Source organism: Drosophila grimshawi, unplaced genomic scaffold (genome assembly GCF_018153295.1).
Source record: "Drosophila grimshawi isolate 15287-2541.00 unplaced genomic scaffold, ASM1815329v1 contig_848, whole genome shotgun sequence".
NCBI lineage: Eukaryota > Metazoa > Arthropoda > Insecta > Diptera > Drosophilidae > Drosophila > Drosophila grimshawi.
In genome coordinates, this window is record NW_025063692.1 from 9238293 (window position 1) to 9262979 (window position 24687).

Consider the following 24687-nt stretch of genomic DNA (forward strand, 5'->3'; position numbering starts at 1 on the left):
ACTTTTTTTTCGTGTGCGCTTTGTAGTTGTTGTATTTTACGCATTCGCCGTAGCCTTTGCCCGAGTTTTGTCAACGCTGTTAACAAGCCCCAGTGGCCTAATGGATAAGGCATCGGCCTCCTAAGCCGGGGATTGTGGGTTCGAGTCCCATCTGGGGTAAGGCAAATTCAATTTTTTTTGTCATTAACTTTTTTTTACTACCACATATATATATATTTTTTTTTTATATTAAGTCACAAATTTAAATATAGTGATAAATATTTTTTAATTTAATTTTTTAATTTTTTTAATTTGCCTATACTGTTAAGTGTGGAGCAGCGCTGTTAACATTGCTGTTGGCAGTGGTAGCAGTTAACATTGTGTGACCATCTCGAAAATCAGCACTTAGGCACATTGGGTTTGAGGTATTTTCGTGCCAACAGCTGCCTGGTCGCACATTTGCGGCACTCGCGCGCCCAATCTTCAGTTGCTTATCAGTCGCGTTTACCGTTGCATGTGCGTAACCGTTAAGCGCATATCACCAACGGCGTTTTATGTTAGTTATTTTTTTTGTTGATTATTTTTTGTTGTGTGCCTGTGTATGAATTCAAAAAAATTCAAACATTAACAATAATAATCGAAGTCGAATAATTTAACGAATTGCACACGGGCCTCTGTAAATTTCTTGTTCAGACGACACAACAAATTGGCATGAAACATAAAATTGAAATTAATAAATTTACTAGCTGCGAATTTGAATGTAAAAACACAATAACAACAACAATAAATCATTCATAAATATTTATGAAAATTTAAGTGGGTGTGTGTGTTTTTAGTTTTTTTTTTTTTTGTATATTGCCATTTGTTTGCTTGATGTGTGAATTCACAACGTGTTTGAATTTGAATTTGCATTCGATTTGAAAGAATTAACATTAATAGATTTGCGATCGCGATCGGTTCCAAACGATTTCAAAAAAGGTGCGTTTAACTGTAAATATTTTAATGTGTTTCTTGTTTCTTGTATGTTTTATGCAATATTTACTTTGCTGGCTGTTTTGATACCGCTATTTGCCAAAATGTGTGCTGTGAATTTAAGCGAAAGCAGCTAACAACGAAAAGTGCCGTTACACATGTAGCATGTTTGATTTGATTGCAGTGAAAACTAAATCTGGAGAAGATTCAATCTCAATTGTTTGTTTGCCCTTTTTTGTCTTTGTATCCACTCGATAAGCAACATCTGTGCGAAACTTGGCTTAAAGCGACACCACCAACAACAGTAACAAAAAATACATATTAATCTTTTATAAACAGTTTTTTTTTTTTTTTTTGGTAGTAAAGCGCGAACTCCCCTAAAAGATAAAGCGGCCTTTGTTTTGGCTATCTGTGGGTCACTTGCTCAGCCATATCAAGAGCTCAAGCTCCAGCTCCCCCCATAATCTGACCATTTTTGTGGGCTTATCTGTTGTTATCTATTGCGTTGCTTGCGCAACTTGAACATTCACTTTACACGCACTTGTTGATTAGAAAGATCTGCTTTGCATACACTGTTCGATAAAGGGTGTGCTTCTTTTTTTTATTTCATTTTTCATTGGCCCAGTTTCAATAGTAAATTTGTCAATTTTTATAGTTCAGTCAAAACATTAAATTACTGTTATTTTGCAGTGAGAGTATTGCAAAAAGTATTCGGGAAAGTAAGCTAGAAAGTTTTAGTTTCTTCTTTTGTTTTTTTTTGATTTACTTACTAGCCTTGTGCAACTTTTCTTAGAAACAAAACAAACAAAAAAAAAAAACTGAAAAAATCGAGCAACAGTTGACACAGTATTGTTATGCTAAATCATTCTCGAAGTCAGTTTATGTCTAGTCAACAAAATATATTTGTAGGGGAAATGCCAGGAAATGCAGCAGAGCCCAATGATGATAATACACTTGAACAACTATTTACACTTACATATATATATATATTTACGTATGTCAGTGCGTAACTGTAATTGATTGATAACTGCTCTGTAACGGAACACGCAGCTAATTAAAATAACAGAAAAAAACTGCAATCAGCAAATCACACGAGTAAAAGCAAAAACAACAGCAAAATTAACGAGACCAATCAAGACAAAGGAGTAAAAAGGATAAATTTCGATAGGCAAGATCAAAAGAGGGGAGCAACAACTGGCGCGAGAGATGGAGCGAGTGGCAGGTTGTGCGGGGAATGAATGCGGGTGTCTGTCAATAAACAGTTGACAGCTGTTTATGCCTGTTGGACGCAGGACTGCGAACAAAAGTGAGAGCAACAAAGGGAGAGCGTGTGTGGGTGCCAGAGAGAGGACTATTTCACTGCTCTCTCTCTCTCTCTCTCTCTGTAGCTCACCCTCTTTCTCTCTCTCTCTCTGTTAGGCTGCTGTGTGGTAATTCTGCTCAAACTTTCTTTTCGAACGGAACGAATGCAAACTGATAAGCCAAGAGCCGCACATATGTGCATATATATATTTATTTATATATATATAAAAAGGCTGATAAATACGCACACACACACATACTCACACACAGTGTCGCAGTTTGTGCCTTGCAGTGACTTCCATATGCTCCGTTTGTTCCGTTTTGTTCTGTTTGCAACGCATGCGCCCTGTCCCCGTTCTCATTCCCCGTTCCTTTCTCTGGCTTGTACCCATCCCCAACTCGACTATTTCCCAAAACAACAACACAGATAGCGTTTGTGGATTACAATTATATTCGATAGTAGTGAGTGGGGAAGGGAGAGAGGGAGAGAGAGGGAGACACTGTTCAAGGCACAGTGGCGCATAATTGCCCAAGAGTTAAGCTCAGTTTGAAGTTTGTGAAATTAAATGTTAAATTGATGAGGTGTTTTAAGTGAACGAGTCATTAGCGCAACTTAAAAAAAAACTAATCGTTTTCGACTTCAAAATTGGCATTAGTCAGTCTTTCAAAACTTGAATAAAGTACACTTGTTACATGAAATGACTACTTACGCTTGTATCAAGTATTCGAATACCTATTTCAAGACTATTTCCAGTTTTTTTTTTAGAAATTACGCACTCTCTAATAATCCCTATTAGCGTAAATCGTTTTTAAAATTCCAAGATTTGTATCTCTGGATCAAGCAAATCCATGCTGGTTTTGAGTACCTCTGTAGTTATGAATACAGATTACGTATAAATGTGCACAGATTTCCTACATTTTCGGTGTCCTAAAGCCATTTATTTTTACCTATGACTTTGCTCTGAGACATGTTAAAAACAAAAAAAAAATACAATATTTGCTTTAAATTGGCATTTTCCATGTAAATATAAATTACGCAAATTATATTAAAAAACCCCTTTCTTTTCTATATAACATTTCAGAATATAAAATGTATTATAGTTTCTTAAATTCATTGTACACTGAGAAATGTTGCAAGCTGCAAATGGGCACAATCGTCCATTCCCGTCTTGATAATTGTAAATATATAAGGGATAACTGTTGTCCATCTGCGTTTTCAATTGTTATAATAATCGAGGGAAAAGTTGAGCTATTGTTGGCTAACTCTTGATCCAGTGTGCCACACTATTTTCCAGTGCATAGTTTATTGTTGGGTGCTCGAATTTAGTTGGTGCCTTGGCGTGCTGCAGGACTTGCGCGGAAGCTGAAGCTCTTAGCGAGCGCGTTCGCACGAAGCCGAAGCTGGCGACCGAGCCCCAGCTCGAACCCGAACCCGAAGCCGATGCCGAACCCGAGCTCGAGGCCGAGCCAACCCTTGCGGCGGCTGTGCGCTGGCTGTTGCCAAAAGTCATCTGGTTGTCGTCCCGGGCCAGTTTTCGCGATTTGTCTGCGGCTTTGCACGGACGTCGTCAGCGTCCAGCGTCGCGTCGTTGCCGACGTCGTTGCCGTCACTTCTGCCATTTGTTGTCGTTGTTTCGTGTTTTCTTCCTATATATATATATATTTATTTTTTAATTTTTCTTCGAGTGTGTGTGTTTTTTGTTGCTGTTGTTGTTGTTTTTTCGTCACTTTAGCGAAACGTATCCAAAATTTAGCACATTTACCGTTATAATAACGTGCTTCCTTGTCGATAGACGTCGGCTTTTGTTATTGTTGCTGCTGTTATTGTTGTTCATTTTTCGATTTTGGCAATTTTTTTTTGTTGTATCTTTTTTTTTGGCGTCTGCGTTGCGTGCAGCAAAAAGTTAGTGCAGAATTCAACGTAAGTTTAGTTCGATAGTTATTGCTGTTGTCGTTGTTGTTGTTGCAGGGTGGCAACCATCGATTTGCGTGTCGCGCAGTCAAACAAATCAAATGCTAAACGCGATTGTGCATAAAACCATTCGATTGTCTGTCTAACCGTCTATTTGTCTGACTGACTGTCTGTCTTTCTGTCTGGCTGCCTGACTGCCTGTCTGTGTTTTTTGGCTGCAAAAATTATTGTTATTATATTGCCCCATTATCCATTTGCCTGGCCACCCAATAACTGTCGAGATAGTCTCTCTCTCTCTCTCTTTCTCTCTCTCTCTCTCTCTCTCTCTCTCTCTCTCTCTCTCTAGTTGTGTGTGTGTGTGTGTTGTGGAATTTCGCTGCATAAAGTGCATGGGGCAATAGGCTGCAAAACCCACTTACTTCTGCATGCATTATGGATGTAATGCAATTATGCTTGTTTATGAACCCACATATACAGCAAGGTGCAAAAGTCGCTCCACAGTGGAGCAAAACATCTGAATCCCATATTCATATTCATATCTATATCTATTTATTTATATCTAAATTTATATCTATATCTATATATATTTATTTATTTCTATATTTATATCTATATCTATATTCATATCTATCTAAATAGATATATACCTATATCTATATATAATATATATATATTTATATCTATTCTATATCTATATCTATATATCGGTTGTAACAAATGACCCACATCCTGCATAGCTTTAGGCATAAAATCAATGATATATCTTGAAGAAGCTGGATTAGTTGAGTACTTTAACAAAAGTAAATATTAAAGATGACAAAAAACAAGTTGGTGTTGGTTTAATTACTCTTTAGCACTTAAACATTTACATAGACAATAAATATATATTAATAAATAATCAATATAAATATCAATATAAATATAAATACTAAATACTAAGTGCTACTCTGCTCTGATAACACTCGAACTCAAGCTAGTCATAGTCGGGCTGTATGGAAACATGTAGAAATGTATGTATTTATATAAGACTCTGGTTGTTGCAACACAGCTCTCAGTGCTCTTCACAGACTCGGCTCGGCTCGTAGTCAACGCTACCCGGCAAATATATATATATGTATATATTTATATATATATATATATATTTAAATAGAGATTGCTGTGGCGTTAACAAACAGTGATTAAATTTATCTGCAGATTGTGTGTTAAGTGAAGTGATGAAGTATTCCACGAGCAAACATTGTATTCATAGTTGAAATGCATTAGAACAAAGCCGTCAGCTATAAGTCAACTAACTGTTCTTGCACAAGGTAAGGCTCTCTGATTGGGGGTCTGGGGTCTGGGGTCCGGGGTTTCGGCTTTGGGGTTTGGGGTTGAAGCTTGAGTCGATGAGTCATATTCCTAGCACGCCATTTGTTGGCTATTTAAAAGTAATAAAACTTTATTGTGGGTGGAATGATGGCCAGATTTAGAGGTTGAGTCATGTCAGCTGTTCGGGCGGTGACCTTGATGACCGCATGCGCAGGCATATGACAAACACACAAACACACTCACATACAGACACACACACACTCGCACACACGCCACAGCAGGGGTCAGGAGTCGTGTCGAATCAAGGACCAAGCGAAAGGTGAACAATTAATGCAACAACACCAGGGTCACTCTACTCATTAACGGCCTTTGGGCCATTGACATTGTTGCTGGCCTTAACTGCTTACCTGCTGCTCAGCACGCTGTATTTTAACACATTTCCCACTAATCCATCCATAGATATTTTCACAGTTCTATTGTTGTGCGGATGTTGAGGTTATGTTCACACTTTGCAACTTGCCACCGAATGTGTGTTGTGCCTCAAACTGAAATTCTAATGCGATTTCAAGGCTACGCATTATCCTTGCTTGCCTGCCCACTGAATGAAGTTCGTTTCATTTCTGAAACGTATTCGAATTTCCGAATTTGTTGTTCTTTTCCAATGAACAGAGGCTGTTATTGGTAAATGTTTCATGTTTAAAATATTCAAAATGAATTGTGATTTGTACAACAGACGTATCCCGAATCGGTATTCCAAATATATCGGAGGATAACAAATAAAATACATATTTAAAATACCTAAATAAAAACAGAATTTCTCTTGTTCAGTTGAAAAATGTAAAAGAAACAAATGATTCAGATTTCTTAGCAAATTGAATTTTCAAGCAAATTTGGATTTATCTTTTTACTATAATTAAAATTTCAACGATTTTCAAATGAATTTCATTTAATTTGGAGCCCTCTAAATATCTATTTGATATATATATATATATATAAAGAGTTAAACAAACACAAAACAATTTAAATTCGACTATTGCAAAACTGAAACTGAACCGTCCACAAAAACTAACATTTATGTTCTATGTTCTATCTAAATTTATATATATATATATATATATATATATATGTATATAATCTTCCCACTGGTTCCTGGCAGGCAGGATCAGTCCGAGTGCTCTCAGCTCCGCTTCCGTTTCTATTTTCGGATGTGTTTAGTGTCATTTTTTGCTTGCTGCGTGTGTTTGCTGAGCTTTTTGCCATTTCCGCTTGTCAAACATTTGTTGGCTTTTAGCTTATTGCCAACTTTTTGCTGTGTGTGTGTGTGTGTGTGTGTTGTGCGTGATTGTGAAACAAGCCTACACGAAGACAACGAGTTGTATTGGTTGTACTCGTCTGTCCCACTACATACTTCTATATCTATATGTATGTCTGCCGATCTGTCTGTCTGTCTGTCTGTGTGTCTGTCTGCCTGGCAGTCTGTCTTCCAGTCAGTATCTCAATCTGTCCGTCTGTTGTCTGTCCACACAGCGTATTCATCCATGAGTCGCACTCGTAGCTTTTCGCGCATTTCATCGCATATTTACGTAGGCCATTTGAGCCAAGTTAACGCCTATATTTATTGACTTATTTGCTCAGTGTGTGTGTGTGTGTGTGTCTGTGTGTGTGTGTCGTGTGTAACACCCAATGACATTAGGCAAATATAAAACACCATTTACCGTTTTCTACCTGGTAGGCACATTTTTCTGATGATGTCACACAATACCTTTGCATACTTGAACATATTCATTCATATATATATATATATATTCGTATATATATTGAAATTTTTCTTTGTTTTTCTTACGTTTTCCTATTAACATTCTTTGTTATTCTTCTTCTTTTAGGTTCCGAACAAAACCAACACAAACACAAAACGTTTTGAAGACACGCAACAATCCATTGGGTAAGTTCCAGTTGACTATTCCAAATTCGAGAAACTGACATCAATAATTAAGAATAAAGATGAAAGATTAAAGATTAAAAAAGCTATTTGCCATTATGTTTAGGCCGACAACGTCAGTTGGTCATTTTAAGAGCATTAAACTAGATCTGATCATGAATACATATTTTAATTTTATATTGTAAATTTAAATGATCTCATTTAATTTGCAACTTTAATTCTCAATTTGAAATTTTTAAACTATTTAAATTTAATAAATAATACATATAAAGTGCTATTTAGTTAGTTCTAGCTATGAATTATTGTTTATATTTATATATATATATATACGTGTAGAAGTTCCACAAACTTTAAGCATATTTCATTATTATAGAAGTTATAAATTATTGATTAGATATCGAAGTTCACCAAGCTAACAATTCGGCTCACCCATTGGCAAATAGCATACAATTTACTCTAGTTTCCTACAATGCCCCATTAAAAGTTTCGCTTATCGAGTATTACGTGGTGCCCGTCGTCAACCACCCCCACCACAGAACCCAGATACCCAGATACACTCATTCCTTAAGCATATTTATACATGCGACGCATCCGCACTAATCATTCCGTTCTGAGAAAGTGAATCACGAGTCCCCGCCATATCCCCTCATATCTGACCGAAATAAAAATATAAAACATTTCGTCATTTCGCATTAGGCAGATGTGAGCAAACATATACATATATATATAAATGTCGCATCAGCCAAGTATGTGAATATACACGATATATAGCTAAATGTCGTAGGTCAGGTATGTGAATCGCTTTATGGGCTGCTTGCCAAAAAGTGAAAACAGACAACAACAGCAAATCCAATCAAATAAGATATTTAACAAGTCAGAACTCAGATCTTAGACACGCCGACAATTGCATACTCTTCCACACCGGGAAGGCAATTCAAATTTCATAATAATAAGCACAACTTGATAATCAAAAAATGATATACGAGTTTGGTTTGGTTTGGTTTACCTATGCTATGCCTAACTATATGTTATAGTAATCTGATCCGGCTGGCGCCGACAAATTTGCCTGCAGCAAATAGCTGGATAAATGCCAAGATTCATGAATACACTGATTATTTCGTACAGACAGACGAACCAGTCCATGTGGATCAAGAATATATAGTATATAGGAGACATCTGCTGCACTGCGTTGCATACTCGTTGATAAAATGAATATACCCTGCATACTGCATGGGTATAAAAAACATTAAGTGACGCACAGTTTGTCGCATAATTTTGATTGCATTTTTTTTAAAATGTTGTTTGGGGTTTTTAGTTACAGTTTTTGGTGTTGGGTTTCAATTTCGTTTTCGCTTTCAATTTCAATTTCGATTTCGTTTTTCATTCGCCTTCCCAGCCGCTTATCATATCTCTTGCCTCAATTGTCATTCAAACAAGCCAGCACTAAAAAAAAAAAAAAAATAAAAATAAAAAAACAGAAAGAAAAATAACAATAAGAAGCGATAGACAAATTGGGTAAACGCGGTACAAATTAATTCATAGATCGAAACTGACGTTAAAGGTGAGCAGCGAACAATAAAACGACAATTCCCAACGATCCACAAATGATCCATCGGACGATCCAATCGATCCATCCAATCGATCCAAACGATTGCCCAACCGGCCGGGAAACGATTTGTCGTCGTTTGTCATTAATCGCCATCGCCATCGCCATTGACGTATTTCTAGCCATAATTCAATAATTATTAATATCTATTGCACGACTCGACAGCTCCAGCCAAATGGATAGCTCCACTGACACATTTGCATGTGTGTCTGTCTGTGTATCTGTGTGTGTATCTGTGTGTGTGTGTGTGTGTGTGTGTGTGTGTGGGTCAAGTAATTGCCCAAGGGTTGAAGCATGCCCAACACATTTCTCAACGTGGCTGAAAGTAACGTGGCTGAAAGTAATATTTCCATTCGATTTGTAGTTCTTGGATGATCTTTGCACTCGACAGCATAAAAAGAGTGCTTAAAAAAAACTAAAAGAAAGAAAAAAATAAAGTTTTCAATTACCTTTAATATGCATTGGCTTTTATTTAATATTTTCAATTACTGTGCCAACGAACAACAATCTTGGCAAAAGACCTCTGAGCCTTGCATAGGCTCTTTCGATTTAATCGGAAACTCGCATAGAATATATATGGAATGAAAAATATAATAATCGACTCAAAGAAACTGAAAACAACTCAAATTTTAAATTCTAACCAAGAGAATCAGAATATTATTTACGGATCAGTTGATCTCTGTTTAATATGGCATTCGCATTAAAGCACAGATAGAAATTAAAGTGAATCATCATTCACATATCGCTTCGTTGCCGGGATATACACTCAAAAGAAGTTGATCATCATGCATCATGCATACTTGATCATCTCATCATACTGGGCTTTATCGATTATTCGATCTTTCGGCATGGAATTTAATCGTCGTTCATTTGTCAGTTAAGCCAAAGCCATCCATTAAGCTGCTGGATGCGGGTAAAGGATGGAAAACGGTGGAGGAGGGGGCGGTGTAAGGGGTGCTGCCATTATGAGGGCTGCTATTTTTATAAATTTTATTTTGTTTTATTTTGCCACGTTATTTTTTACACCCTTGCCGAGAGTATTTCAATGTTATCCTTAAGTTTGTCTTGACTCATTTACATTTTTTTGTGTGTTTTAAATATATGCTTTCTGAATAAGAAGTTGAGTTTCGACAGATTTTGTTGTTGTTATGAAAACATCAACACTTAAATATCAAATGGCATTCAATAGTACAATCGATCGGCAGATTGCCTGACGATCCACAAGGGTATAAAATCTTCGGATTGCCGATGACAGAAAGAAGTTTTCTCTCGTGTTGTTTTCGTTCTTTTCAATTGATTGCGCAGACGCATCTTGGTTTGCCTGAAGTCTGGTGTCTGATGTCTCTGGTATCTGGTGCTGGGATGGCAATGTCTCCGTCTCCGTCTCCGTCTCCGTCTCCGTCTCCGTCTCCATCTCCATCTACGTCTCCGTCTCTGAGTCTCCTCTTTCATTCAGCTAGCCGATCAGCCGCCTGAATCCCATCGCATCATAAAATTTAGTTGTTCGCGCACGCAATTTGCCAACCGACGAGGGGGGGGTGAAAGTGGGTGAAGGGGAGCGGTTGGTAGAGGGATGATGGTTGTCGTGTTGTGGTCATGAACCCGCATTGTTGTTGGCATTTCATTTGTTTATTAATTGCTGTGAGTCGCACTCGCAGATCACAGATCACAGCGAGATGATTCGCATGCTTGACGGATATGATGATGCTCATGATGTTCATCATCCTCACCACCATCATCATCATATGTGGGTGATGTGGGTGAAATGAAATCATTTAAAGTCGCGCTGCCAACTACAGCTTCAGTTCCAACTTCAAGCTGACAATGGCCATTTGACAATGTAATGCCAAAAGTTTCACTTCAAAAGTGAAACGGCAGCTGAGCCATTTTTTTTATTTTATTTATTATATTTTTTAGTTCGAAATTGATTGTTGATTTGTTGTTGTTGTTGTTATGTTTTTTTTTTTGCCCTTAACTTTAGTTATGAGCACAAACTTTTGGCCAGATACATAATCGAAACTGTTAAGTGAACGCACCCTCCAAACAAGCCAAGACTTTGGCCAATTGCGCTGAATACTTTTTTGTTAGCAGCTCAATTTGAGTTTGAGTTTTTGAGTACCTGCTGCAAATGCTACAATTATCGAATTAACACAAAAACTCACACACACACACACACACACGCATACATTTAAGCCAAGAGTGGGAGGAGGATGTTGGGTGGAGAGGGGTAAAGGAGGTGTGTAAGAGGGGGGAGGGGCTGGTTGTTATTGTAGCAGCGATTTTGCGATTAATAGTCGCGCCACGATTGTCGCCTATTAACAAAATCAACTCAGATGCGGGCGGCTGGCAGCTCTAATCGTAAGCATATTTATGAGATATGAAAAACACACACATCACACACACACACACACACACACACATATTACTTGAGTGTGTGTGTTGTTGTTGTTGTTATTCCTATTACAAACTTGTTACTGGGTCAGGGGTACAAAGCGTACTTCAATTTCATTACACTTAATAACGTTTAGTCATCAACGCATTTTTTATGTGTGTGTGTTTTTTTGTTGTTGTTTTTTTTGTTGTTTTTTTTTTTGTTTTTTTTTTTTTTGTTGTTTTTTGTTCACCACGTTTTTTTTTATTGGGTGGTTGCACTCTGAGCAGCGTGGTAAACCACACTTTTTGATACTTAATTTCATATGTGATCGAATGATGAATGAATGAATGACTAAAAATAATAAAAAATATATATATATATAAAAAAAAAAACAAACTAAAAACTAAAGTCAAATGCCAAGAAACGTTGCCCGAAAATTTGGCAAATATTATGAATTATGACGTTGACCACACCGAACCCAACCGGACCGGACGAACCTGATGAACAAAAGGTGAAGACAAATTAGGCAGCTTACATCATGCATTCAAGCCCAGAGTTAAGAGCTTCAAAAATTATGCGAATTCCAAAAAGAAAAAAACAAAACACATATTGCCCAAAGGCTGCAATTAAGAATTTTGTTGTTGCTAACTATGCTGGGTGGGCGAGTTGAGCTCGAGTCGAGTTAGAGCTCGACTGGGAGATACCCTGTATCGAGTTTTAATGAGTATGTTGAAATTAGTTGGTTGAATATGAAAATATGCTTTGGTTAACAACAATTGTCTTTCTTCATTCACACAGTTGATCCATAATATGTTTGAGTATATTAAATATCAATTGAGACACGAGGGCAGCTAACAATAAAATGAAATAAACTTGATCTGTTTGGGGCATTTGAATGCTTATATTTCAAATTTCAATTCTTCAGTTCTTATATGCTCTGAGATCGGCTCATATGGCTATATAGACTCGATCAAGAATAAATATACTTTGTGTGTGTGTGCTCGTTGCAAACTTGACGACAAAATGCAAATACCCTTGGCAAATTTGTATAGTAATCAAAAAGCAACTACTTTGCCTCAAGTCAGTTGCTCATTAAGCTGTTCAAATCCACAGATGAGGAAATCTGAAAACAAAGAATATAAATTAATAAAACAAATGGAAATAAAATACAACAAAAATTCGCCTTTAGTTGACTGAAGTTGTAATACCCTTATTCTGACAGTTATATGTGGGTATATAAAATTCTAATATGTGTTATATGAATACCAATCTTAACCAGAGTCGTATATATATTTAGTTGGCAAAACCACGCATTTTTAAGTGTATTTTTATTTAGTAGTTTATATTTTATTCTCTAGATAAGATAAGTTTGCCACGGCTAAGCATGCTCAGGGGTTTCCCGCAGATATATTAGTATTGCAAATGTACTTAAAGGAACAGAGAGAGAGAGAGAGAGAGAGAGAGAGAGAGAGAGAAAGAGAGAGAGAAATAAGGCATTCTAAGGATTCATATTTAAATGTGCATAATAATGCAATAAATAAATAAATTCGTAGAAGATCTACTTGCTAGGAATATGCTGTCTTTTAAAGTATTCGCTGTGCGCCGCACTTGTTGACAAAACTTGAATGCCCGCCGAGAGTGTGTGGCACAAATAATGAGAATGAAAAAATAATAAAAAAAATAAATAAATAACAAAACAAAACTTGTCAAAAGTCTCGCAACCGACACACGCCGGAACCCAAGTCACATTGAAAGACAATAACAACAACGGCAACAATAACAACAAAAGAAACTTTGAAATCGTAAACGTTAACTAAGAATCATTATGTCAATGTCATCTCGTGTTGTTGTTGTTGTTGCTGATGTTGTTCTTGTTGTTGTTGTTGTTGTTGCTGATGTTGTTTGTTGTTCGTTTGCCATGTTCGCGATGCGAGTCTTTTGCCGTATTTATCTAATTTGTTGTGTTGTGTGTATGTTGTGTGTGTGTTGTTTGAATTACCTCATATTTTTTTTAATAGCCAACAACGCCTCAGACACTCGGCACTGCACTTTACACTTCACACACTTGTTGTGCCTGTGTGTGTGTGTGTGTGTGTGTGTGTGTTTCCTTCACTTGCACAGCCAACTTCCATTCTATTCTCAAAGATTTTTGCTATCTAAAGTTTCATTCAGCACATTGTTGTTGTGTGCGTGTTGTTATTTCTTTTATGTGCTCATTTTTCATAGGTTTGCCAATTTTCCGGCATCTTGTTGTGAATGTCAAGTGCAGCCCTGACAAGCACCAGCAGCAACAATATAAGCCACGATGACCAACAACTCAAGATCACTTCAATTCATTTGCCAGAGATGCCCCAAGAGATACAAATGTATCTCTTGGTGGTATGCGTGTGTGTATCTTTGTTTGCGTATGCGTCTACCTTTCCAGCTAATCCATCATGCAACAGTATTTTTCAGTTGATGCTGCCGACACCGTTGTTAAGCGAACCCAACTCGGGACGAGTGTGTTGTGTGTGTTTGAAAATAATTGTTATTCTAATAAGCTAAATGGGTTTTAAATTCTCTAAAGGATTTCAATAAAGCATCCTTTCATCTACAGATGCATGCATATTGTATAAATGCTTTGTTGGCCGGTTTCTGATTTACTCCAGAGACTGGCAGACTGACAGACAGACAGACAGACAGACAGACACCCTTTCCCGGTGCGTGTGCGTCATCGCCTTTGTACATCTGATTTTTTTCTGTATTATTTTTTTTTTCTTTCTGTTTTTATGATGCGGCCATAAAATTGAAGCACGCTTTGGCTGCCTACCAAATGGCTAACTAACTAACGTGTGCCACGCCCATTTAGCCCAGTTTTATGGCCAGTTTAATGACTTTGACACGGAAGCTACAACTCCAACAGCTACCATGGTCAAAAATTACATGTTTTGTGGCTTCAAAATTGAGTTTGGAAAATTTACTTGAAATTAAAAAATTAAAAAAAAAAAAATTTAGAAAATTAAATTTTTTTTTGGAGAATTAGAATCGATTTGATAATTAACATAAAGCTACAGAATACCGTACAAATATTTAGAACCAATTCAAAACATTTACCGCAACCGGAAACGATTTGATAATATTATATAATATATTCAAAAAAAAAACGAACAGCAAATTAAATTTAATTACGTACTTATTTCTTTTTTTTGTTGTTAAGAAAAGCTTCAAGTGTTGACCATAGTATTGTGGCCGTCTTAATTGAGCCAGAGCTGTCCAACATTTGCATATATGCACGATATGCAACTAAATCATTTATGGGCCTTTTATGGGATTGAGAAGGGCTCGAACTGGATTTGCATATAAAGTAATCGATTCATCCAACCTTTTTGGCCAGCTTTCCATTTTACAAGACGCGCAACGTTGCCATAACAATTTCACAATTTTATCATATCCATAAATATATTTATTTGTATTTTATTTGCTTTCAATGAACGTTAAAAAGATCTAATTATAGATACAGAAACTGTAGAGAGATCCTTTCTTCAATCAGTGCGTCTCTAATCTAAAGTCTGATTACCTTTTTCGAGTAGTGAAAATAGATTTTTCTGTTGATTGTTGATGCTTTGAGTAATAATTGGTGATAAAGTAACTACAGTTAAGTTATGGGTTCTTTTACAGACCTGCTGCATTCTAATAAAGATAAAGAATCCGAGGTAAATATATATTCCCGTCGCTCAATCTAGCTTTAAGCTTCTGTAAAACGCATGTTGAGAGTAAGAATCAATTTACAATGCCACAATCGTATGTTGACACTGTGTTGCAGAGTAGCCCTAGGTGGCAAGTAGTTACAAGTATAGATGGGTGCTACGCACTACGCATAACCAATGCCTAATCATTGGTGGTGCTATCAATCAAATACTATTGAAAGTCTGAACCAAATGTAAATAGTAAAAGTAGGCAAATATTTATGGCTGACCTTATCTTATCGAGTTGTTGTAGTCTTCGGTAAGCCATTCCATATGGCGATGGCAACGTGTGCTGGATCACAACACCACCAACGACCAGCGAGACCATCACACAAAAGAAAAAAGCAGAAAAGCAAGTGGAACAAATAAGTATGCTGTAGTCGAGTGAGCTCGACTACGTTACACCCTGAACACCCTGAACCTCTTAAATATTATATATATATTCCAGTTTTATTGCCAAATTTCCTCTGCTTTCGTTTTGCACACTCAAATGTAGTAAGGAGATCAATATGAGAATAGTTTGTGGAGTGTTTCCCATCCGATCTTGATCACATTTCTTTAATTGATCAATAATATCAGAATGTGTGTTATGTATGCATAAGAAGCCTCTGCCTATAAAATTGTATCTTATCTTGTTATCGGGCATCGATTTGTATCGATATTCGCAAATCGGAAGCAGTATCGATCAAATGAAATCAACGAGAACTAAGGAACAAGAACTTAAAATTTCAGTTCTCTAACTCGTATAGTCTCTAAGATTCATACAGACGGACAGACTGTGGATCCTGATCAAGAATATGTATATATATATATATATACTTTATGGGATAGAATATGCTTGCTTCTGCCTGTTACATGCTTTTGCAGAAAACCATTATACCCTTTTTACTAATTTCTAATGTGTTCAGGGTAGAAAAACGTTTAAAGCATTTGTCTTTTGGGCTGCTTATTGAGTTCCCACACACTTAATGTATGTGTGTGTGTGTGTGTGTGTGTGTGTGTGTGTGTGTGCGTGTGTAGATAATAAATTTTAGAGAAATAAGCATCTAGTACGCTGTAGGTATCGCCCCGATACTTGTTGCTTACCCAATCGATGGATTCTGTTTGCCCATTCCCTGGCTATATAAAGTTGTCTGATCTTTGTGCTGGATCGAGTCAGCAGCTCGTTGTTATTGTTTTTTGTTGTTGTTATTATGTTTACACGTTGGGTCACTTCTTGAAGCGTTGAAAACTATATTTTTTAGCAATTAGCACGCTGCTGCCACACGATTTAGGTCAAGGTTAGTGGCCCAGCCCAAAAAGCAGCATACCCACACCCACACACACACACACACACACACACACACACACACACAGACAAACACCCACACCCACTCCCAGAGACCCATCGGCTCAGCATCTTAGCATCTTTGTATCTATTGACAGTGTTGGGTGTGCGAGTGTGTGTGTGTGCGAGTGTGTGTGAGTGTGTGTGTGTGTGTGTGTGTGTGTGTGTGTGTGTGTGTGTGTATATATTTAAGGGCGTGAGAGGCATCTGTCGATTCTCCTCGTCAATCGTCGCACGCAGACACTTCGTGGATGTTGAGGCACTTCAGTTATGGGCTGGGCCAAAATGCATATATGCAGCAGTTGTGCAGCAGTGCCACGATCGGCTGGAAACTGGGCTAAGATGCTCAAACTGGCTTAAACGTGATGTAATTGCGCAATTTGATCAAATCAGCGATTAAAACATTGACACTAAATAATAAACGCAATCGCACTCAACTAATACATACTCAGTAATAAGCTTCTTATCCATAAAGTTGTCTGTTGATCTACAAATACTTTCAGAATAATATTAAACATCAATTGACGAATTGAAGAGAATAGTTTAAAGTTTTCAATTAAGATGGAATCGAAGATTGTAGCTCTGAGTTTTAATCGGTTAAGTTTATAAGCAAATACAACTTTTAATAGCCATTTATCACTTGCTAATTACTAATTAATAATTACTAGTTGATGACAACTTAAAGATGCGTTAAGTAAAACTTGCTGAAATGAAAGAAAGTTACAATAATTGAATTAAAATACATTTGACTTTGAGCAAGCATTATTATTAAACAACAGATGTGTATAAATAAGATCTGATTATAAAGATGTAAACAACACATAATATCTAGAACAATATCAAGTGTTATTTGAGCATTTTGTTGGGTTAATTGAGAAAACGGATCAAGAAGTGAAATATGAAAACTTGAACAACCCCATTCGATTAAAATTGAAATCTTTTTTAATCGAAATTCCTTGGTTGACTTTGTGACACTAAAGCAGCGTTGACAATGGATGAATCTTATCCGGATTTGAGATCTGAAGCTTTCTCGGTTGCCCGCTCGGTTTGAGAATGTGAAGTGTTTATTGCATCTGAATGGGTATTTTGCATTTGTTTTGACTCGCAACGAACCCCTATTGAATTGAAGAAGTGGAATTTCAATTGCAGCCACGGGGAAACTGCCTCGACTGCCTCCCTGCCAACATCTTTGGTAGCCTACCCCTAAAATTGTATGTATGTATATATATAAATATGAGTATGTAAATTGCAATTCAAAGCACGCATTTACTTATGTATACGCACATGCATACATACATACATATATTGTGTATATAGAGATTGAAGTATCTGCAGCTGTAGCTGCCCCCCATTTGCAGTCGCCCCTGTTCTCTGTTCCTGTTGCTGTTGCTTTCATCTTTGTTGTATGCTGCTGCTGCTGCTGCTGCTGCTGCTGCTGCTGCTGCTGCTTCTTTCACTTTCCTTCAGTATGGTCATGGATGGTATGGATATGGTTATGGTATGCTCTTGTATGGTATGCCATGATATGCTTCTTTTCAGTTGCTGTTTTGCTGCTGGCTGCTGGCTGCTTCTCATCTTCTCTGTTTTCGCTGTGACGTTAATTAGAACGATGCACCATGCGTGGCTGCTGCTGCTGTTACTGCTGCTGCTGCTGCCGATGCTGCTGCTGATTTTTTTGTGGAGACTCTGGCAATGGGTTGGGCGTATAGGAAAAATAATGGGGGAGCTGCTTGCAGCTTGCTTGCAAATGGGGAGTGTGTGCTATATGTGTGCCTCTGTTGGATTAGCAGCACACGTGTCCGCATCTAGCGCATATTTATTACCTTTCAACACCAACAAATAACAAGAAAAATACGAAATTTTCTCATTTTTATGCTTTTTTCTTTTCTTTAAAAATATGCCGAAACGGAAAAAGAAATAAAAAAAAAAGAAGAAATGTGTTGGTAATGAATGTTGCCATTCCTTGAATACTTCTTCGCCATGTTGTTGCTGTTGGCCTTTGGCTGCGTTAAAGGTTGACATTTTTATGGCCAACCCCATCGGCAAATGTGAAAATCACTTTGCTGGAAATTGTGTGTGAAATGTGTGTATCTGCATTTCCCATTCGTTGTCGAGCTGCCCATGTAGTTTATTGGTTTTGGAACACTCGGCTCTGCTCTGCACGTGTCCTTTTGCCCCAGCACACGTTCCCGTCCCCCCCAATGCTACCCCACCAGTGACTGGCTGCATATGGGACCCATTCAAGTGTACGATCCAAGTTTTGTAATTCCAATTCTCATTCCGATTCCAATTGGCGATTGCATTTATTTCATTTAAACTACTTGCCACACAGTCAACCAGCCCGCCCCTTGCAGCAACTCACGCGCCGAGATGTGCTTGGAATTGGGGTTGCTCACTTTAATATTATAGATACATATATATATATATATATATACATGAGTTATCTGTTGTAATGCACAATTTGTGCTCGCGCATACAAATTTCACTCGCCGGATATTTTCATTTAGGCTAGCACTTTTACAACTATTTCATATATATATATATATATATATCTGTTACTTTTAAAAAGTAAAAAGCCATTAGCACAAACCGATCTCAGAGCTTATATGAGCCAGTGAATATTTGAATACTTGGAATATAAGTTCTCGTGTGTCGTGGGCAGATCAAGTTTACTGCATTCTATCGACAACTGTCCTCGATTTTCGATAGCAGTCAGATAGACCATTGTAAACATATAGCCTTACAACAGACATTTCATATACTCATATATATATTAGTGATCAACTGCAAAACTTGTATTAAGATCGTATTACAAAATCAGCTGTTGCAAATAGTCAGATTTGAACAAAATTTGTAAAGTTTTAGTTGGAATTATTTTTATTTTAGTTTGTATTGCTTTTGGGGCAGCTGTAAGATTTATGTTGACACAATTTGAGCATTATTTTGCTTAGTTAAACAATTCATAGACATAATAAACATATTTCTGAGAGTTCATTTATTTATCTGAACTAATCTAGACTTGAAGGTGGTCTACATCAAGGCTAGTTTTGTCTAAGCAATAATTGTGTTAAGCTCAGCGAGACTTAATTACGTACTTCACCCCTAACTTTGTTTCAGATTGTGGGCTTTAAAGTTATTCCATTAATGGGTCTGCTTTCAGTTGATTGAGTTATTGATTAAGTAGTCATTGGTGGTGGCTTGCATTGCTATCGAGTTGATTTCCATTGACTTTTTAACATCTGCAACTGCATTAGGTGTACTCCTTCCCCCAAAAAGACACACACGCAGACACACATGCCCCCCATTGGGGCAGCTGCTGCTGGGTCTGTCAACAGCTTGTTACCGTTAGACAAAACTAAAATTGACTTGTCAAGGCATCAGAGCAGCCAGACACACAGACACAGATACAGATGCAGATACAGATACAGATACAGATACAGTTGCAGACGCCCATTTCCATGTCTATCTATCTGTCTGTCTATCTGTCTATCTGTATCTATATCTCAGCATTTATATATTTGTGTGTGTCTGTGTGTGTGTGTGTCTGTGTGTGTGTGTGTCTGTGTGTGTGTGTGTGTGGCCAAGTCGATGGCCCTGAATGCAAAGTGGCATTTGGCTTAAATCATTTGAAAAGTTCAATTTAGTGACTAAAACTTGTCGTGGTGCGTTTTTTATAATTTTTTTCTTTATTTATTTATTTATTTTGCTGTTGTTGTTGTTGCTGTTGTTGTTTCTTGTTGCTGTTGCATTAATTAACGACAACAACGACGAGTGGACAACCTGATCGGCTTGCAATGGCTGTTAGTGGTTTATAAACTGCATATATATGTAAATATATATATATATATATATATCTAGATATATATATAGATATATATGTGTGTAATGTGTGCTGTATGCATTTAGTGCTCATTGCTGGAGATTTGTTTAATTATGTGGACACATGTTGGCCCCCCTTCCGCCCCCAATTGCTTGTCTTGTATCTGTGCGTTTCGTTTAGTATCTTTGCTTGCTTATGGCATGTGGCATGTGGCAGCCTCATTAGTTGCAGCCACTATGCAACTATGCAACCATACAGCTATGCGTCTGGCCATAAGATAAACATACAAAATTCAGGCTGCCTGGCTTTCTGCGCTTTTGCGCATGCGCAGCTCAAGAACAGCAACAAACAGCAACAGCAGCAACAGCAGCAACAACAACAAGAGTTGCCGCCAATGTCGAAGTTGCAAGTAAAACAAATCGGTAGCCAAATGCCTTTGACAAATGCCGACGACAACGCCCCCGTTTGCAGTCACGCCCCCAGCACATACAAGACTCGATTCGTTTCAAGTTGCAAAAGCGACAACAACTCAAAGTGCATTAAGCACACACGCACACACACACACACACACACACACACACACGCACACACACACACACACACGCACACACACACACACACACACGCACACACTCACTTATGTTGTTATCAATATAAATGCAAGCGTTTTATTTACTTTTTGCATTTGCCGCATACAATTTGCATAAATAATTTCACAGCGTATAACTGAATAATATGCATAATGTAATTGAGAGTGTGGAGGGAGGGGGACTGACTGTGAGAGAGTTGACATACATACATACATACATACATACATACATACATAGATAGAGATACATATGTATTGTTCATCCGGCATAAGTGTCTTCTTCTGTTGTTGATCGCAACTGAGGGGAAAACATATTTACAGTGCAAGAATGCTCGAGTCGAGAGTGCTCGAGTAGGATATACTCTGAGCACAAATATTTACCAATCACATTCTCAAATATGATTAAACGATTTTCGCACGTGTTTCCCATCCGATCTTGTTGAATATTTCACGGTTGATCAATAAAATGCCACAAAAGTATAATTGATAATTGATTCTAAATGAAATGAAATGCTTAATGCTTAATAGAAGAACTCATATTTCAAATTGAGTATCAGTAGCTGTTATGATCTCTGGGATCTCTGATATTCATATAGACAGACATGTGGAAACATCACTTAACGAAAAGATTATACAAAATTGCTCAAAAATTTACTTAAAATAGCATAAAAATTAAAATGAAAAATTGAGTCCAACTGAAATGTGTTTCCATAATGATTATGAATATGAATATGATAAACCAATGTAAATATTGAGTTTCTTGATACATATACTCGTATATTTTTTGTGGCATTAATCGATTATGTAATCAAAATCTTTGCTTCGGAATTCAGCATCATAAATCCTATCTTTAATTCATTAATTTGGCATTAGATACTTTTGGTTTAATGACTGTGAGGGGATTTTATGATGCCATTCTCGAATGCTGAGGGCTATTCCTTTATATACTTAGTTCTACAGATCATAATCAAATTTACAAATTTACAGCACTTGGCAATTCTGAATCGTTACGCCTCATTTTGGAACCCATTTTGGGCGTTGCAAATTCCTTTATAATTTATTGCTGCGCAATTCGTTTGGGCTTTGGTCATTCGTTACGTGTGTGTGTGTGTGTGTGTGTGTGTGTGTTTGTGTGTGTGTGTGTGTGTACAGCAACTCAGTCAATCGATGGGGTGGAATATAGTTGTCGTTAACATTAAAATTTATCTATGCATGCGCAGTTCTCTCGGCAATTAATCGGCTCGCTGGGGCCCACAAGTAATTTTCAGCTCGCATTATCATCAATATTTCCACTTCACACTGCAATGCGAATATTTGAATGCAATTGGCGCCTGGCAACGTTGTCGCAACTGTCATTGTAACCACTCCTCTCCCTCTCCCTCTGCCTCTGCCTCTGCCTCTGCCTCTTCCTCTCTCTCGGTCTCCTGTCAACTGAGCAGCGATCCAGGCAATTGCCAGTTGTGATATATGATGGAAAACGAACAATGAACAATCCAAAGCTCGCTCGATGGTCAATGGGCGTTGGCAGAAAACTCGACTCGACTCGACTCGACTCAACTCGACCCGACTCAATTCAACTAAACTCAAATCAACTCAACTCAACGCGGTTTGGTTTGAATGTGTCGCGTTCTGCATGCGAATGATTAAAAACGATGCGGAAATGACAAATAAACAAGCGAATACAAAAATAAGTGAAAACTTCTGTCCTCGGCATGCCGAAGATTAGATACCCTTGCTGACCACACCATAAATTCAAAGAAACTGAAAACACTTCTTCAGATTTTCAGGTCAAAATGGTCAAACAAGAAGTTGATCTTTCGGCCGATCTCAATGATTGATTGTCCAAATGTTAGCAGCATAATAATCCGCATAACTACTGAGTTAATTGAGGATAACTTGTTAAACAAGATGGTTGTTCAGCTAATTGATATAGTGATTCGCTTCGGCGAACTGGCAAGAATACATCTATAAAAGCTTTGAGCTTGGAAACGTTTTCTTTAATGCATTACAAACTTGACAACTAAATGATGATGCCTCCCCCCAAAAAAAACATAAAGTTATCGTTATATAAATATTAATAGTGTTGAGCTAAGCAAATGTTGAATAACAATCAAACAAAGGGCATATCAAAGATTGTTCAATATGTCAATATTGCTGTTTGCAGAGAGTAATATTTTGAAGAAATGTTAGTCAGTGACTGCTGTTGTTAAGAATGCCTTAGATAATGCTTTCTATACTGAGTTCGAATTTTGTTTTATCTATTTATAAATAGTGGTACATATATATATATATATATATATGAAAGATCTTGCTAAATGATCTTGTGAGCAGACTTAGTGTTAGGTAATTTTTGAAGGCTGCTTGTTAATAACTCTTTCAGCGAAAGTGCTAATTGAACTTGTTAGCAGAATTGGAGTCTACGCAATATACCAGTATCAATAAAATTGGTGTTCTGTTTAAACTTCTTGTTATATTGAGCATATCTGTGAGCCAGCTGATTGTTACAAAATAGGCAAAAATATGGCCCTATGGCACTGCTGAGATGCACACAATCCGTTGATGTTCAAATGTTCAATAGACCAAAAAAAAAAATATTGAAACAAATTAACTTTCTATGCGTGCAGCATTATCGAAAAGCCTTCAACATGCTTATAATTGCTGGTTCCATGTCGGCCAAACGATTCGAACTTGTAAATGGAATTGGTCAACTTGATGGCCTGCTGGCTTTTCTTGTTTCTTGCGTTTTCAAATTTCAATTCGATTTGTGAACTTCGGTTTGATGTATTCGTTTTCGTTTTCCACGCAAGTTCATTATAATGCTGTTGGCATATTTATTATGTTTATTATGTTTTATGTAGGGCTCTTGTTCGGCTCGACGGGCTTTTGACATTTTTTCTGCGTTTTTTCTTTTTTTATTTTATTTATTTGTTTTTTTTTTTCGGTTTTTTTTTTTTTTTTTTTTTGTTTCCAACCCCAAAAACCTAAACCTAAATCAAATGAAGTGCGTGCGTGCTGCGTTTGGGTAATCGTCAACTAGGCGCTGTCTAGGCCATTTGTATTTGGCCTGATCGTTTTGGTCATTTGACATGCCACATTGACTTGGCATTCACACAGTTTCGTCTTGTTTGATTGCCCGATCATTATCACAAATGATGTTATTTGCTCTTTTTTTTTCTTCATTTTTCTTCTTTTTTTTTTGTATGATTGAAGATGATGTCGCGCTGTTTCTGTTGTTGTTGTTGCTGGCCACTCGTATCTGTCATACCAATTGTCGTTGAAACGTTGAATCAGTTGGCCCTCTTTTTTATTCACGGAACTGGACTGGATTGGACTGGGCTGGGCCCTGGTTGGACCCCTCCACGACGCATCTTCGCCCTTATAACGTTTTGTAATTGCCCTCAAAGTCGAGTCATAAATTAATTAGTTTAAACGCTTACCCGGACTTTTTCGTCTTCGAACAAGCTGACCAGAAAATCGAAAGTAAATTTTTATTTAATTTACGATCATTTGAGTGCGCACATGCGCACCACTTGTCCGTCCATCTGAAGCAAAACCCCTCCTCGCGCCCTCGCACCCTCCATCCGTGCGACTCTGTGTCGCCTCTAAGGTCGATCGGTTGATTGTTCGATCGGTTAAGATCACTCGCTGAGATCTTGCTGTTTGCTCACTTGCTCGGTCGTCGGCCCTCTATCTATCTCTATCTCTATTTGTCTTTCTCTCTCTTTCCCCCTCTCTCTCTCTCTCGCTCCCTCTCTCTCTCTTTTACTGCATCCCACTCAAGTCAGTTTGTTGTTATTTAGTTGCTTGATTAGTTGGCTCGTTGACTCGTTGATC

The 24687-nt window shown here is 37.5% G+C and overlaps 1 protein-coding gene and 1 non-coding gene across 2 annotated transcripts in view; both read left to right on the plus strand.

Moving 5' to 3' along the window:
* The first annotated feature begins 86 nt into the window (after positions 1 to 86).
* Positions 87 to 159, plus strand: Trnar-ccu. Its single transcript has one exon. It is a non-coding gene; the product is annotated as a tRNA-Arg (tRNA).
* A 305-nt stretch (positions 160 to 464) lies between these two features.
* Positions 465 to 24687, plus strand: part of LOC6566122 (GAS2-like protein pickled eggs) — a 68402-nt gene continuing 44179 nt past the window's right edge. Inside the window, exons 1-2 of the mRNA XM_001992330.2 lie at positions 465 to 957; positions 7357 to 7415. The gene's annotated coding sequence lies outside the window, so the exon portion shown is untranslated. The remainder of the gene's footprint in view (positions 958 to 7356; positions 7416 to 24687) is intronic.